This window comes from Amia ocellicauda, chromosome 11 (assembly GCF_036373705.1).
Source record: "Amia ocellicauda isolate fAmiCal2 chromosome 11, fAmiCal2.hap1, whole genome shotgun sequence".
In the NCBI taxonomy this organism is placed as follows: Eukaryota; Metazoa; Chordata; class Actinopteri; order Amiiformes; family Amiidae; genus Amia; species Amia ocellicauda.
In genome coordinates, this window is record NC_089860.1 from 1457269 (window position 1) to 1476070 (window position 18802).

Below are 18802 nucleotides of genomic sequence, written 5' to 3' on the forward strand. Positions count from 1 at the left end.
TTTCCCAAGCAACGCGACTTGTTTTCTGATTGCATGCTGCTGGCAGTGCTGCCCATCTGTGTGCTGCAGGAGCAGGTTACAGCTGGAGGATCCATTTGTATGAGGGGCCATTCAATTAAAAAATAACAGAAAAAATAAATCATATACCAAAGTGGATATATCATATGGCAGAAAAAATAATTTATATACCAAAATGGATACATCATATACCAAAGTGGATATATCATATTAGTAGAAAAAATAATTTATATACCAAAATGGATATATCGTATAGTAGAAAAAATAATTCATATACCAAAGTGGATATATCATATTAGTAGAAAAAATAATTAATATACCAAAGTGGACATATCACACAACAGAAAAACAAAAACATCATATACCAAAATGTATATATCATATGGCACAAAAATATAAAGGATATACCAATGTGGATATTTCATATAGCAGAAAATAAAAATCATATACCAAAGTGGGTGTATCATATACCAGAAAAAATATGTCACTCTGCAAAAAATATATATACCAAAGTCACGTTTTGGAGATGGGTTTGGTTGGACATGCGCAGTGTGTCCAATTGGTTAGAGATGAGAGGATCCTTCATGGGTCACAGGCATTAGAGCTGAATGAGGGAGACATCGATGTGGACATTCATGTGCAGGCATTAATCAAGATACCACTCATGAAGCCTAAATTAAAGTTTACAAGTGTACACTCTGAGGCTAGTGTATATGTTGTTTGCTATGTTTTATTGTATGCTGTAGTTCTTATTAATAGATTATGTTTTTATCATGTTGGCATTTTCAGAAGAAGGGTCATTATTACCTAAGGTGGCGGACTCAAAATGTCACTCACATTGAATTCAAGATTCATGATAGGACATCTAATGCATCAATGTGTTCATTTCTGTGGTGTAGGGCCAGTCCCTGAACCATGATACTGACACGCCATTGTAAGAAAGAGAAGCTGTGTAAACGCTTTATTAATCCCATTATAATTATACGTTCTACTCTGTTACCATTAAACACAGGGAAATATATACACCGATCAGCCATAACATTATGACCACCTGCCTAATATTGTGTAGGTCCCAACACAGCCCTGACCCGTCAAGGCATGGACTCCAATAGACCTCTGAAGGTGTGCTGTGGTATCTGGCACCAAGCAGATCCTTTAAGTCCTGTAAATTGCGAGGTGGGGCCACATCAACATTGAGGACAAAATGTTCACTTGCTGCCTAATATATCCCACCCACTGACTCACAGCGCTGTTCATAACCGCCGTGCCAACAGACATGAGGATTGATTAGTTGTATATTATTGAATTATGGGAATCTCCAATTAATGTATTAATTCAGAAAAAAACTAAATATGTGTGTACATATCTATATAGCCTACCTATATGTATATGTACTCTATACACAGCTATTGCGTAGATTGAAGTAACTATAGTTAATTCAATATAGACTATAGCTGTGTATAGAGTACATAAACACAGCTATAGCTATAGTGGCAGACACTTAATTGACAGTTTGATCAAAATACCTATGCAAGGGCAGTAGTGTACAGTCATGAAACTAGATTGGTTTCACTATTCGGATTGGCTTGCCTTGATTTTGATTATAATTAGCTGATATGTTTTGTCAATGTGATGCTGCCTCCATTTGATATGCACTTGAACAGCATCACATTGGTCATACATCGACAATTCACCACCAAATTACATTAACATGACAAACAGAGCTATTAATACATCATAAATAACAAATACAGTTGGTACAGGGACCTGAATGTATGCCACTGTTAACATTCTGTATATCTGAAATGTAGCTAAGCATGTCAAGGTTTTGAGTAGTATACAAAATGCATTACTTGACAATTACTTAGAAGTCAATATTGTGTGAGTGTGTCGTGTGTGTGTGCGTGCGTGAGTGCGTGTGTCTATATAAGCTACTGGATGGACTGATTTTGATACTCTATTTACTTCTTTACAGACATTTCACAATCAAAAGCGGACAGGCCAATGCAGCCTCACTAGAGGATCTTCCCCAGAACAATGTGTGGAACCAGGAGGAGGGCATTTACTGAGCTTACAGGGCATCTGCTAAGAAATAAATAATAATAATGAGTCCAGGTACAGAGACAATTTCTGGCTTGAGTGCTCTATAAGCAAAGACTTATACGCATGCCATCACTTTTCCTTTCCCAATGTTCCAGAATCTCCTTTCATGTCCAAGTCAGGCTCCTGTAACTGGAAAAAAAGCCTTGTGTCGGGATGGTGGCTTTAGAGATAATTTTAAATCTGAGCACCAATGCAATTTTTGCATGGAAAGTGCACCAAATCCATGAGCAAACCAGTTTCTCCATGCTCAATTAAATCAACAAGGAGAGGGAGTGGGGGAAAACTGAGAACCGTGCATACATCAAAACTATTGCAGATGTTCTCCTACTAACCGCCACACAGAATATTGCACAAAAAGGTCTTCAAGAATGTGAGGAGTCTCACAACAAAGGGAACTTGGAAATAGTTAAACATAACCATCTAATACAGAAACAAATGGTTGGGTGTGGTAACACTAAGTACACTAGTACAATAATCCAAAATGAAATACTGGATTGCATAACAGAGATGGTGCAGGGTGAGATTATTAAAGAGGTTAAAGAGAGTGAGGTCTTCAGTGTTATTGCTGATGAAACCAAAGATCTTAAAAAGTGTTCTTCAGGAGAAGCTCGGGGACTGCTCGCACAAATTTATCTGAATTTCATTGGCTTCTGTAGTGTGCCAGTCCAAGTTATTGTCGGATATGCTACAATCTCCTTCATTGATCTGACTTACTGACAGACAGGAAACAACATGTGTGTCTGGGTAAGCACAAATCAAATATACTGTCCCTCAGCACTGGAGTTGCGTTCTCTCTCCCCTGCTCTACTCACTCCACAGCAATGACTGCACCTCAAAGGACTCCTCGTGATGCTCAGGTTTGCAGATGACACAATGCTGATTGGACTCATACACAATGGCCACGAGTCAGCATACAGACAGGAGGTTGAGCAGCTGGTGTCCTGGTGCAGCCAAAACAACCTAGAGCTAAATGCTCTGAAGATGGTGGAGGTGATAGTTGACTTTACGAGAAACCCCCCCTCAAGGCTCAACAGTCACCACTGTAGGGTCATTCAAGTTCCTGTGAATTACAATTCTCAAGTGTGAGGTGAACATCAATTCCAGTGTAAAAAAGGTACTTCCTGCGGCAACAAAAAAAAAATCTATTTGCAGCAGAATTTGATGGTCCAATTTTACACAGCCATCAGTGAGTCCATCCTCACCTCAGATATCACTGCCTGGTTCGGGTCAACCACCACATGGGACAGGGCCAGACATCAACGCATCATCCGGTTAGCAGAGAGGATCATTGGCTATAGCTTGCCCACCTTCCAGGACCTCTACAATGCACGGACTAGGAAGCGTGTTTCCAAATGTTATCTCAAATTTAATTTACATTAATCACAGTTTTATAGATATCTACAAGTTTGCAACTTAATTCACTCCAAGTTTGCTACCTTTCCTTCTAAGCCTCCTGAATCTACAGTTGAACCCTGATCTAAAAGGATCCGTTTCTAAAATGTATTCAATTATCTCTTCTTTAAATATTCCCTCTCTATCAGCATTAAAATGGTTGTGGGAGCAGGATCTTGGTTCACAGTTTTCAGAGGAGGAGTGGAAATCAGTTTTGTTGCGAGTCCACACTTCTTCCGTTTCTGCTAGGCGTGCTCTGATTCAGTTTAAAATTGTTCACCGCTTGCACTGGTCAGAGGTGAGGTTGTCAAAGATCTATCCTGAACTACACCCAATCTGTGATAGATGTAAGCAAGCTCCTCGCTCTCTGCTTCACATGTTCTAGTCTTGCCCAATGTTAGTTTATTTTTTGAGTTTTATATTTGATTGTTTCTCTCATGTTTTTAAACTCCATATCAAACCCTCCCCTCTGACCACTTTGTTTGGAGTAATGCCTGCTGATGTCCCTTTGCCCAGAACTCAATCTGATGCAATGGCTTTTTCTGCACTTCTAGCTGGACGATTGAGTTTGCTTAAATGGAAGCAGACTGCCCCACCCTCTCACATTCAGTCTATGATTATGTGTTGTGATACTATTTTATTATTTCACTAAAAACCAATACAATTATAATACAATACTGGTATGTCCCTTATGTAGCCAGACACAACGCCAGTGCATTTTTAAATTGTAACTACAATAATGGGTAGAAACGTTTCCCAAGAATGAATGTTTGTTTACCTTGGGAAGATAACATTTTAGCAGTTATTAATGTATGGTGGGCAAGTGCCACACAGTATCAATTGCATGGAGCAGTAAGACATTTTACAGTGTTTGAAAAGATCGCGAAAATCCTGCTGGAGAAAGGACTGCATCGGACTGCAATAGTGTGCTGTGACAAAATACATTCACTTTTGCTTGCTATAAATACACACAAACACGAAAGACTACGTCCTGGATTTCAATTAAATGTATTGATGTCTTGACAATTTACTCAAAATAGTTTAAATGTCCCAGTTTTTAGCTTTCCCCTGTGTACACTCACTTAAAAATAGAGGCATATTTTTATGTGATCAATCACATGAAGAAGTGAATATTTTCATTCTGTTGGTAAACCCTCATTACTGGTAACTATATGTAACTACTACTAGCATAATGGTTATCATAGTATAGATGCTTCACCGAATGCAGAAATACATCACTACCTTGAAAAACTAGCAATTAATACAACCCCTATCATTATGGTGTCAGGAGAAGGTATTTTTAAAGGAATCACATTAAAAATAAAAGTTGAGGGTTATGTAGGTTATACAGAAAAAAAATGCTAATGCTTGAGTTTACGTGTGTTGCTGATTCTCCCGATTCTCCCGATCCCGATCTGGAAGATCAGCAACCTGTTCGCATCCTTAGTGACACTGGTGCAGCGCAATCCTTTATAGTGACTGATATCTTTCCCTTGTCTGATGATTAGTTCTGTGGGTCAAGTGTGTTGGTTTAAGGCATTGAAATGGGTTTTGTGCTAGTTCCCCTACATTGTGTGCATTTAAAATCCGACTTGTTAGCAGAGTTTTCAAGGTAGGTGTGCAGCCTAACCTGCCAGTGCAAGGTGTCACTTTCATATTGGGGAATGATATTGCTGGAGGTAAAGTGCTGCCTGTATTAGAAGTATTAAAAGTCTGACTCGGTTCTTGCCCCGGTTTTAATAAATGATAGCTTGAGCTCCCCCTTGTGTTCTAATAATTAATCAAATGTGGAAGGATGGCTTGCTGAAATGAAAGTCACAGCTTTACAGTTGAATGTCACCCATGAACAGCTTGTTGTCTCACAGAGGGCGGATTCCAGCCCTGCTAAGTATTTTTCTGCTGCTGTTGCTCCAGAGGGAGTTATCAAGCAAAACATGGATTATTTTGTTGATGACAGTCTCTTGATGCGTAAGTGGACCTGCCACGTCACTGCAGAGTGATTGGACTGCGGCATATCAAGTCGTTTTCCCCACCGCCTATCATCAGCATGTTTTATCCCTTGCTCATGATTACCCATGGTCTGGTCATTTAGGGATCACGAAAACATATGAGTGGGTTCTTACGTACATACGTGCCTGTACGTGTACTTGTGTTTGTGTTCTGTTGTCCTCCCCATCCCTATTGTACGCAGGTGTCCGGCTGTGATTGGTTCACATCCATGTCACTCAAACTCCACTGTTTCGTGTTCCTGTCCAATCCAACATCTCTGACTACTGTTTAAATGCCCTGTCATTTCTCCATTTCCCCAGCCAACAGACAGCAATGCCATTTTATGTTGCTATGTTTGTTATTACCTTTGCTATTGATTGTGTTTCCTTTTGTAAATTGCCTACTGTTCTCTTCTCTGTTTTGTTTCATCACATTGTAAAACTGTTAGTGACTCTAAGGGGAAAACAGGTAAATAGGTGAGATACCCATGGGTTTACACTGTTGGACTTAGACTTATTTGTCTAGCACATTAGGTACAGTGAGGGAAAAAAGTATTTGATCCCCTGCTGATTTTGTACGTTTGCCCACTGACAAAGAAATGATCAGTCTATAATTTTAATGGTAGGTGTATTTTAACAGTGAGAGACAGAATAACAACAAAAAAATCCAGAAAAACGCATTTCAAAAAAGTTATAAATTGATTTGCATGTTAATGAGGGAAATAAGTATTTGACCCCTTCGACTTAGTACTTGGTGGCAAAACCCTTGTTGGCAATCACAGAGGTCAGACGTTTCTTGTAGTTGGCCACCAGGTTTGCACACATCTCAGGAGGGATTTTGTCCCACTCCTCTTTGCAGATCCTCTCCAAGTCATTAAGGTTTCGAGGCTGACGTTTGGCAACTCGAACCTTCAGCTCCCTCCACAGATTTTCTATGGGATTAAGGTCTGGAGACTGGCTAGGCCACTCCAGGACCTTAATGTGCTTCTTCTTGAGCCACTCCTTTGTTGCCTTGGCTGTGTGTTTTGGGTCATTGTCATGCTGGAATACCCATCCACGACCCATTTTCAATGCCCTGGCTGAGGGAAGGAGGTTCTCACCCAAGATTTGACGGTACATGGCCCCGTCCATCGTCCCTTTGATGCGGTGCAGTTGTCCTGTCCCCTTAGCAGAAAAACATCCCCAAAGCATAATGTTTGACGGTGGGGATGGTATTCTTGGGGTCATAGGCAGCATTCCTCCTCCTCCAAACACGGCGAGTTGAGTTGATGCCAAAGAGCTCGATTTTGGTCTCATCTGACCACAACACTTTCACCCAGTTCTCGTCTGAATCATTCAGATGTTCACTGGCTAACTTCAGACGGGCCTGTACATGTGCTTTCTTGAGCAGGGGGACCTTGCGGGCGCTTGCAGGATTTCAGTCCTTCACGGCGTAGTATGTTACCAATTGTTAAAATACACCTACCATTAAAATTATAGATAAATTATTTATTTGTCAGTGGGCAAACGTACAAGATCAACAGGGGATCAAATACTTTTTTCCCTCATTGTATGTAGGTAGGGGCAGTAATCTCCCTTCTGTATTAGTTGTCCCCCCTTCAGAGGTGTGGTGTGGACGTAAGTGAGGGACCCATTGCAATGTGTGGCACTTTGCGTCGAAATCGCCGCTCTCTTGGAGAAACACACGATCCGCGAAGTGCCCCTCTGGGGCAGCACGAGGGATTCTATTCCCCTTACTTCCTTGTAGCCCAAGAAAGATGGCAGTTTCCACCCCATCTTGGATCTGAGGTACCTGAATCGCCATCTCAAGGTGTTGCGTTTCAAGATGCTCACCCTGCGCGCCATGTCTCAGGCTATCAAGCCTGGAGACTGGTTCACCTTGTTGGATTTGAAAGATGCCTACTTTCACATCCCCATTGTGCAGGCGCACAGGAAGTTTCCCCGCTTTGCCTTCGAAGGCGGAGTGTTCGAGTTCGCTGTTCGGCCTGTCTCTAGCCCCTCACACTTTCTCCAAGTGCATGGATGCAGTGCATGTCCTCAATTATCTAGACGACTGGCTGGTCTGTTTGAACTCCAGGGAGCAGGTTCAGAGCCACACGAGCCTGATCCTCGACCGCATCTCTGAGTTGGGCCTTCGGGTCAACAGAGAGAAGAGCTGCAGGCGCAGTTCCTCGGACTGCACCTTGATTCCATTGCCATGCTGTCCACGCTGGTGCCAGAGAGAGTTGCCTCCATGAATGTGTGTCTCTCCCTTTTCTGGTTGAGAGCCCGTTTCAGGGTGCCCCTTTGCCAGAGGCTGCTGGGCTTTCTAGCGTCTGCGTCCCAAACCCTCCCCCTCAGCCTCCTTCATCTAAGGCCTCTGCAGTGGTGGTTCGGGTCCCGTGGGATGCCGCGACATAGCATGTTGAGTGCTAGCCACTCCGTTGGTGGCGGAGCCTTTCGATTTTAACCCTCGGTGTGCCCTTAGAGTCAATCTGCCACTGAGTGGTTTTGACAACAGACGTCTCCAAGCAGGGTTGGGGAGCTGTCTGCAATGGACAGGGAGTCCGGGGCAGTTGGACGGCACCCATCAGGGCCCTCCATATCAACACCCTGGAATTACGAGCTTTGCTCCTCGTTCTCTGTCACTTCATGCTGGCACTTTGGGGCAGTTATGTTTTAGTGCGGACAGACAACACAGCGGTGGTTGCCTACATGCCTACAACAGGCAGGGAGGTCTCCGGTCGCACACACTGTAATTCACCTCAATGTAGATGATGACTTTAATATCCGTGGCAACATCCTTCCTATCATTAAAGTGGTATGTGTTCAACTCTGCAAGACGTATTCTAATTATTATCATTTTCCTCCTGCCATTCCCCCTTATTGTTTTCTTCTTCATCGGTACATGGAGAGCCATCACTGTGTGCATGCTGGCCTTCGTCCTTGACACCTACACTGTACTCTTCCTCCTGTACAGCATTATAATTACTAATATTATTTTAGGAAATATAAATATAAATATGTTCATTGCATATATCGTTACATATCAAATGATTAAACAAAATGCCCTTGTGGACCCAGTGCTGTATATCCTCCTCAGGCCTCATGTCAGGAAAATACTGGGCTCTCTCCCCTGCTGTCAGAGGCTGTTCGCACTGACCAACTACTGGACACCCAGACCAGAGCAGGAGGAGACAGATAATACTGCCACAGTGTCTTGAACTGTCACCAGTGTCTGAGAGACACAGGGGTTTACAAGCTCTGCTGTCTCTGGAAGTCAGTTCAAGACAACAGATTTGTAAATGGTGCAGAAACCTCATTGTTATCTCTGCCAAGTACACAAGTCTCTTAAGAGAGAGACACAGGGGTTTGGCAAAGCACTGTAGTACCTGGAATCAATCTCATCTAATTTCTCTCCTTTATATCATGTTGGCTTCAGGAAAAATAAAGGGGACTATCATTTTGGAATCCAAAGCCAATACATATTCATATTTACATGCATATCATTATTAAAATTATTAAAATGTGTCAACCTTTATGCCATTGTTGTTATAACCTTGCATATGAATGTAATAACCTGTGCTTATGTTATTAATTACTGTTATAACATTATTCATGATCTGATATTGATAATGTATTTAAATTTGTATATGCTCAATGCTTGATAAATAAAAACACATATTTATGCATACTTATATTGGAAAGTAAGATTGCCTTCTGCTTTTTAAAGAGATGAATGATGATATGTAAGTATTTCTAGTCACTGAAATGGTCAACAATTCCTAGATTGAGTCAAACCTCCCACACATCAGTCAATCAATCAGTCAGTTCAGGACTCCAGGTCCTTCACTTTATGTTGACCAGAGACTCCTCCAGCTGCCCAATGGACAATGTACTGGGGCGGATGTGTGTGATTGGCAGAGGGAGAGGGGTGTGAAGTATTGATTTAGTCTGACCCTGGGTTTATTCTACTACTGTGTCAATCCTGTACATCTCCTTTAAGTTCCAGTGACTGATCAAAGTTATGTTGTGTCTGCCATTTATTTCTAAAATATTAACTAAACTTACCTTTGTATTAAAAAAAAGTGCTTACATGTCATTCGCAGAATAAAGTTATAAATCTTTCATCATTGCCTTGTCTCTGCTATGTGCTTTTCTTCTAACTGATACAGATTCATTCAGTCCAGTAAACTCTTTCTTGTGTCATCAGGGAACTCCATCCAGCCATTCATCAGCACCCCTGGCCTTCACAGTCTTGCAGCTCTTCCAGGAGACTAAAGGGTCCATAACCACAGACCTGGAGAACATGTCAGAGTCTGCCAGTTAAGCAAATGATTATTGTTGTGTTTTACTGTAACAATTATATTGCATATTATGTAGTTGGGCATACCACAATTTATCATACACATCTGGAATAAACCAAGTTAGAATATAATACAAGAAGGGCAGTGGTGTAGTCTAGTATGAAGTAGTGGGTATACTGTCCATTTACCAAGCCACCCTCCTATCTGTGCCCCCTGGCACACCCCCTCCTGCAAATGCGAGTGGCGCACATTATTATTATTATTATTATTATTATTATTATTATTATTATTATTATTATTATTATTATTTTTATTTCTTGGCAGACGCCCTTATCCAGGGCAACTTACAACATAAGTGCAAAACAAAGTGCAAAAATACAGTTCAATAAAGACATCTATCATTACAAATTCAATTTACATAAAACATAGCAATTCAAAATATAATACATTTTACAACTTCTAATTTACAATTTACACAGGCAAGTACAGTAAGTGAGGTCCTACATCCTGGATGGTAAAAGCTAAGTGCTGTCAAGATGTAGGGTCACAGTCAGGGGCTACGGGAAAGGGAGCAAGGAGGAAACAAATTACGAGGAGGAAACAAACACAAGAAGCATAATAACAATCTGTGAAGTGCTATCTGATGGGGGTTAAAAGGACTAATATTATAGGTACTGTTTGAAAAGATGTGTCTTGAGTAAGTGCCAGAATGAGGTCAAGGACTCTGCTGTTTTGTTTCGTTCCATTTGGGGGCCAGGGATGAGAAGGAGTGGGCTCTGGAGGGAGGGGAGCGGAGAGGAGGTAGAGTGAGTCTTCTGGCACTGGAAGATCACAGAGTTCTGGAGGGAATGTATGGAGAGACGAGTGTCTAAAGGTAGCTTGGTGCAGTGTGGTTGAGACAGCGGTAGGTGAGGGTCAATGTCTTGAACTGGATGCGTGCCGGTATCGGGAGCCAGTGGAGGGAGCGGAGCAGTGGAGTAGTGTGTGCGAATCGGGGGAGACAGAATACCAGACGAGCCACAGAGTTCTGGATGAGCTGGAGCGGGTGGGTAGTAGTTGCAGGCAGGCCGGCCAGGAGGGAGTTGCAGTGGTTGAGCTTGAGGTGGTGTGAGTGCATCCAGGCGGAGATAGCAGACAAAGCAGGAAGAGATGCGAGTGGGAATGAGAGGGTCAGAAGAGGGAAAAGACTGGAAGATCTGGGCATCATCAGCATAGAAGTGGTAGGAGAAGCCATGGGATGCGATGAGGGGGCCCAGGGAGCGAGTGTAGAGAGAGAACAGGAGCGGGCCCAGGACAGACCCTTGGGGTACGCCTGTGAGGAGAAGTTGGGGGGGGATGAAGAACCTCGCCATGTCACTTGGTAGGACCGGTCTCTGAGGTAGGAGGAGAACCAGGTGAGAGCAGTCCCAGAGATTCCAAGGTCAGCGAGGCAGGAGAGGTGGATGGAGTGATCGAGGCTGTCTAATGCTGCAGAGAGGTCAAGGAGGATGAGGACTGAGGAGAGGGAGGCCACCCGAGCACAGCTGAGGGAGTCAGTGACTGCCAGGAGAGCTGTCTCAGTGGAGTGAGCTGTGCGGAAGCTGGATTGCAGAGGATCAAGGAGTGAGTGTTGGGACAGAAAGTCAGAGAGCTGACGGTGGACCACCCGCTCGAGAGTCTTTGAGAGGAAGGAGAGTAGGGAGACAGGGCGGTAGTTCTGAGGAGAGGTGGCATCAAGGGTTGGTTTCTTGAGGAGTGGGATGACAGCAGCTTGTTTAAATGCCGAGGGGAAACAGCCAGAGAGGAGTGACGTAGGAGGAGAGTGGAAACTTCAGCATCTGAGAGAGGTGAGAATTAAGAAAAGGAAGCTTGATCGGTGGGAGGTTTGGGTGTGATGGGAGAGGAGGGGGGACTGTTGAAGAGCCTGTGGATGTCTGCAATCTTGGAGGAGAAGAAGGAGGCAAAATCATCAGCAGTGAGAGATGAAGGAGGAGGAGGGGGAGGGGGGCAAGGAGGGAGGAGAAGGTGGAGAAGAGTTTGCGGGGGTTGTTGACAGTGGATTCGAAGAGTGATTGGAAGTAAGACTTCATGGCTGAGGTGAGTGAGGAGGAGAATGTAGACAGTAGAGAGCGGTAGACTTCGAGGGCAGCTGGGAGTTTGTTCCTTTTCCACTTCTGTTCGGTGGCATGCAGACTAGTTCGGGTTGAGCGGAGAACAGCAGAGAGCCAAGGCTGAGGAGGGGAGGGACGGGCAGGACGATATGTGAGAGGACAGAGAGAGTCAAGGGAGGAGGTGAGGGAGGAGAACAAAGAGGAGGTAGCACAGTTTTCAGATAGATGGGAAAATCATTAAATGGAAGGTAAAAGAGTAAGGGCAGTGGAAGCAAGGGTGGAGGGGGAGACAGAGTGGAGATTACGGCGGAAGGTGACAGAGGGGGTGGGTGGAGTGGGGAGGGAGGGGAGGGAAAGGGAGAAGGAGATGAAGTGGTGGTCAGAGATGTCCATGGGTGTCACGTAAAGTGTCGAAGGGGAGCAACCTCTAGAGAAGATGAGGTCTAGCTGGCGGCCAGCCCTGTGAGGTGGGAGAGACGGGGAGAGAGAGAAGTTGAAGGAGTGAAGGAGAGGAAGAAATCTGGCACAGTGGGAAGGATTGGAGAGGTGGATGTAGAAGTCTCCCAGGAGGATGGTAGGTGAGGACAACGAGGGGAGGGAGGAGAGAAGAAAGTCGAATTCATCCAGGAAGGAGGCGAGTGGACTGGGAGGACGGTACAGAACTAGAAGAAGAGGTGAGAGGGAGAGGTGAGTTCCACTGCATGGAATTCAAAGCTGTGGGTCGTGATAGAGAAGAGAGAGTGGGGGACAGAGAAGAGGAGAGAAGGGGAGAGCAGGAGCCCTGTTCCTCCTCCCCGCCCGGTAAGACGAGGAGAGTGACTGGTGGGAGGTGAAGGCAGAGATGAAGTCGGCCTTGTTGGAAGCTGAGTGGCAGTTCCATAGGCCTCCAGAAAGGGGAGTAGAGGGGAGGGAGGAGGAGGGGAGAGGCAGAGAGATGAGGTTAGAGGGATTAGGGAAGCAATGGCATGCAGGTGCACGCCGAGAAGACAGAGAGAGCAGGATGGGAATCGGAGAGATCGTCATGGTTGCCTGTTGTTGCTGTGCGGCGTCTCCTCGCCATCTTCTCTTCACTGGAGACCCACAGCTAGAGTCCCTGCCCTTTGGAGACAGGGCCCTTCGTAAGGGGGGCACTGAAGGCTGCTGGCGCTGACTGCTGGTGCAGGGGTCCAGGGGGCTGTTAAATACTTCACCTGTAACTAATTACGTAGGATAGCGCATACCTGCATTGCGTTGAATGAGACTGGTCAGGATGGCCCTCCCTCCCATGCAGGACTGCTAATAGCACAATTAATGTCCGTTTAATATCTGAATACAGACAAAGACAGTGCCAGACACACACAGTTACACTGAACAATAGCTTGTAGCAATGCTAAATAAATGCTAAATAATCACAGCCTACAGTGTGTAGCGTTATGTTGGGTGTATTTGGATAAGAGCATTTGGGCTCTGAGCTGAAGCACTGATCTAAAGAAAACCTCTCCCCACCAAAGTTATCAGATTCCCTTAGCTCATCAGCTTGGAACTGGTTTGCATCAAAGTGATAGTTTTGGGGAGGATGGCACCAAGAAGAGGCCAAATAGTTTGGAATTCTGCTATGAGATGTCTGGAGAAAGCGGCCTGTAGGTGATAAAAACTCTTTGAAGTGGACGAGAGCCGAAATCCCGACATAGAGCTACGAACCCGGGCAAACCGGCATTTCCAAAAGATGGCATGGATTGACATCAGTCATAAATCAAGCCCCCCTCCAATAGGACACTGGGGGCTGAAACCGAAATCCAATCTCAAGAACTCAGGAACCAATCACCTATTGATCTGACAGACTATAAGGAACAGCGGACAGTCAGTCTTTCTCTCTCTCTCACCTGAAACAGTAACTCGCTGCCACAGCTCAACCTGTAGCTCTGTTGCCAGAACCGGAACCAGAAACCAACCAAGTCTTTGCCGTCAACAGAAGAGTTAAACTGGGAGAAGGAGATTGAGCCGTACGAAGAATTCTTTTAAAGGACTTTATTAAATAAAGAACTTTACAGACTGCGCTGCCCGCCTGTGCCCACCTGATCAGTGGAGTTTTACAGCTGGACAATTGACTAAGTCGACTGTATATGAAAGTGTCAGTCATTTAAATAGCTATTTGAGTCTTAAGAAACTTGACCCTTGGAACGAACAGGGCCCTGCTTTCTTCAAAGACTTTGTCTTCAAATAAGTACGGTGAGAGACCCTGCTTGCCAAGAAGATTTTGTGCACAACCTTGGAGCCTTCAAACCAGTGGAAAATCTGTTTGGAAACGACTCTACTTTCGCGAAACCCCAACTTCCAGGTGCATCGACTGAGTGGAAGTTCTTGGACAAAGCCGAACCGGACTGCCTTTGTTCCAAAACACACGGACCTCGTGCCGTGTGCTGTTATCTGAGCCCGAAGACAGAGAGGCCTCTCTGCGACGAAGTTCAGATAAGTTTAACAGTTTGGAGTTCATGATTCATGACATTTGAGAAATCAATTAGAAATGTTAATCTGTGATTCATAACTCTAGAATGTGTAATATCATTTAGTTTTCTTAAATATAAATGTGTGTTGCATTAAACTGTTTTGTTGATAATTTTAGAAATAAAATCTGTCAACGCCGAGAAATATCTTCTCATTCCTGTTTAACTGTTTAGTCTGAAATTGACACAAGTTAATAGACATTAGATTATTGGTGGCCCTGCCTATCCTTAATCATTGAATAATAATCAGTTAAGGGAAATTGTGGTAACAAGTAATGATAGGATCTTTCTCGGCACCTAAACGTGAATGAGACTGATATATATATAACGAGAAGTTACCTGACATAAATACTCACCTGCGTAGTTATTTAATGTCTGACTAATAATACTAACGAGAGACTCACCTTCGTCTTACTAACCAGTATTGTAGTCAATGTGTTTATAACCTTTTTTGTTTAACGATTTGTGTTATCATATGCGATCCCATGGTCTTTGATTTGGTCACGGAAGTGATTTGTCTTTGATTTGTTGATCTAGAGTTGAATTTTAATTAGTTTTTCCCTTTTGTATAATTAGTGTAGTGCTACATTTAGTCTTTGTTTTGAATAAATTTGACAATTTATATCTTTGGAATTGGTGTCTGCGTCCAATTATTACAGAAATTGAGTTTTACAAGATTCCAGGATTCGTGATAAGGTGATACTATAAATTCACTTCTTTAATTGAAATTTATAAGTGTACCTTACGCTACAAGTGTAATGCTTCTGGTTACAGACAGGGCGTGTCGAGTGTGCTCTGTAAGTTGCTAAATTAACTAACAAACAGTCGCTGCTCTTACTACAATACAGGTGCAAGATATATAATTTGTAGTTAAACAACTAACCACATAAACAATCAATGTAACTCTTAAGTAATCTAGGAAACGTGAGAGAAAAAGTGATACTTAACTGCGGCGACTTGTATTCTTTTTTGTATAAAGAATAAAGTTACAAGAACAGAACACCCATCAGTGCAGTTTCTTATTGGTGGTGCACTCTCTCTTCAACACAAAACATAAAACAAGCGAAATGTCTATAGTATCTTGCTCTTTTGTGTCGTCTCCTGGTAATGTCACCAGTGACACTAAACACCCTCTCTGAAAAGTTCTGCATAGATCTGCAGAATCCCACCAATTCCATTAGTGGGGCAGCGCCAATCTGCGCAGAACTGCAGAAATCTGCCCTACATGAACACAGCCAATGACTACCAATGAGTCTCCCTAAAGTAATTTACAACTGATAAAGTAATAAAATACTGATAATGTAATAACTCTACATTAACATAATAAATTGCAGTTTATAACATTATAATACTGATAACGTAATACATTTACAGATAACATAATAAAATGTCCCTACTGAAAATGTAATAACTTTTTACCGATAACATAATAACTTATTACGTTATTGACATTTATTATGTTATCTGCATGATTTTCATTTATAACATTAACATAATAATTATATTGATACTGTAATAGCACACAATTGCCATCCATTTACATTTTTATTATCTAATGTGCTACATGTGAAAAGGTTGGTCATTACTTTAAATAAAATTAGATGTTACCTGTTATAATCCAATTATCATTATTTGCCTTTGATGAATTATCAATATGTGTAAATAATTTAAATCTGTCTTAAAGAGAGGAATCCTATATAACTAGTTTACTTTCTTGGGAGGAAAAACAATTGTACATTATGAATAGTACAGAAATACATAACATTGTTCATTGATACTAGGTGTATTGCTATTTAGGCCTAAATAGGAAAGTATTTCTTCCTTGTCCAATATACATTTTCAAATGAATGCATGAATTCTTGATAGAGTGACTACAATCAGTTAACACAAGTTGTGTAGTTAACACAATTGTTTTATTGTTTCTATCTGAATAAGAAATATATTACAAACACAAATCATAAGGCTACAGCCCAATTTTCTGTAGAATCCAAAAAGAACCATATATTGAATACAAGCATTGCTTATACTAACATACCCCCCCCAAAAAAAGTTATAAATAAATATATCTTAAACATTAAGAATTAGAATGTTTTTAAACCTGCCATGCAATTGGTCAATTTCCATAAAGGAAAAAACAAATATATTGTTTAGCTCTGACAAACTACCAAAAAAGTATTTTGTCCCATAATTTAATCTGGAATTTGTGCCACTGATCAACATAGAAAATGTCCATAATGTCTAAGTGAAAAATATAATCAGCAACTTGTTCCAAATGAATTACAAATTTAAAACAGAAAATACTTGAATGCATAAGTAATCACCCTTTGCTATGACACACCTGATTGAGCTGTAGTGAAACCAATTGTCTTTAGAATTAGTTTAATGGAGTCCACCTCAGTTAAGGTGTGTCACATGATTTCAGGTTAAATACACCTTCAGTACGATTCCTAACAAAAACTAGATCACAAAGACGAAGGAACATTCAATGCAAATCTGGAATAAGGTTCTTCAAAAGCACCAATCAGGGGTATTAAATATCCCCCAGAGTACAGTAAAGCCCATTATTAAGAAATGGAGAGAATATGGCACAACTGTGAATCTGCCTAGATCAGGCTGTCCTCAAAAACTGAGTATCCAGGCAAGAAGGGCAGTAATCAGGGAGGCCACAAAGAGGCTTATGGCAACTCTTAAAGGAGTTACAGTCTTCCATGGCTGAGCTGGGAGACACTGTGCATACTGCAACAATAGCCAGGGTGCTTCACAAAAAACCTCACATCAAATCTCTGCTAGAGTTTGCCAGAAGGCATGTGGGAGACTCTGAGACCAAGTGGAGGAAGATTCTATGGTCTGATGAGACCAAAATAGACCTACAGGGCTACATTTGGTGCAAGCCTAATGTCACAGTGGGTGCCAGAGGTTCTGTGTGTTTCTCTAAATTTTAAAATCTTTTGTTTCTTAATTATGTTTGATTGTTTTTCTTTTAATTATTCGCTTTGATTATTATTCTATTATCACTGATTGGTTTATTTGATTGGTTTATTGTTTTCACTTCACATTCATGCGTGTTTCTTTGATTGCACGGGACACTGAGAGCCAATGTATCCCACCTGTTTCACAGCCATTACACCTGTTCGCATTTAACATGGACTTCCGGTATAAAAGCCTGCCCTGGTTAGATAGAGAGAGAGCGGCGGAGAGACAGAACTCGGCAGCATTCGATGGAGCAGGAGTAACTGTGCATAATTGGAGCCCGCAGGACCGTGGAGAAGGCAGCACGGTTGGGATGCGGATTACAAACAGACCGGATGTGAGGATACCAGCCAGTTGAAAGTCTGAGTGTGAAGGAGGGCTCCAGTGGTGGACTGTTGCATGGCGAACTTCTTTGTTTGACTCTGTTCTCCGGGTGCTGCCTATATGTCACCTGCAAACAACGGAGACAAATAAAAGGTTTACACTAACACTGTGGCTCGATTCCAGTAAATTGGGACTTACCTTGCAGGGCTGGTGTGACGAGGTCCCTCCGTGGCAGACAGCGTTCCAGGTTCTGGACTGGGCAGCAGTGAGACAGAGGAGCGCAGTACAAGGGTGAGGAAGGGATGTGTCAATGAACATCTTCGGAGTGTGTGTGAGTGATCAGCACTTACACTGAGCCCTTCCATTTCTTTCTCTTTCTTTCTCTCTCTCTCTTCTTTTCTGGACGGTTGGCTGCACTGACGATTAGGTCCGACTTGGGACAAGTGCTGTACAAGAGGATCTGTGCCCCCAGCCCAGGATGGGAGCCACAACAGGCCAGCACAAGCCTTTCACATTTCTAGCTGTTGGATCGCAGATTGGGACTATATATTTTCCTTTTTGTTCTATTCTATTGGGGAATACAGGTGGCTACAAGTCCCCATCTCGCCTTAATAAACGTGGGTGGCATAGTTTGGATCTGGTTTTGCGTTCAGTGTTCACCGTCACCTGTGACACTAACACCGCACATCATCCTGAGAACATCATCCTATTGGGATGCCTCAGGACCTGGAAACCTTGTAAAGATAGAGGGTTGTAAGATGGATGCAGCAAAGAACAGATCAATCCTGGAAGAAAACCTGCTGAAGTCTGCAAGAGACCTGGGACTTGGGAGAAGATTAATCTTCCAGCAGGACAATGACCCCAAACATTGGAGCTTGATCATTTTTTGAAGAATGTGCAAAAATTGGAAGGGTCAAAGTTCTAAGATTGTTGTTTCACAAGAACAAATCTGGCCCCTTATGGCATGATATATGATGACTGTGATTCATTTTGCAAGCTGTAACCCTGAAAAACAAGAAAATCACATCTGACCTAGAAGGAGAGGTAAGAGGTCAAGTTCAAGATTATGCATGGATAGAGCACATAGTTTCCTATATGTGTTCTATCGATATCAACATCTGCCACCCGTAACGTGTTATAAGCCGTCA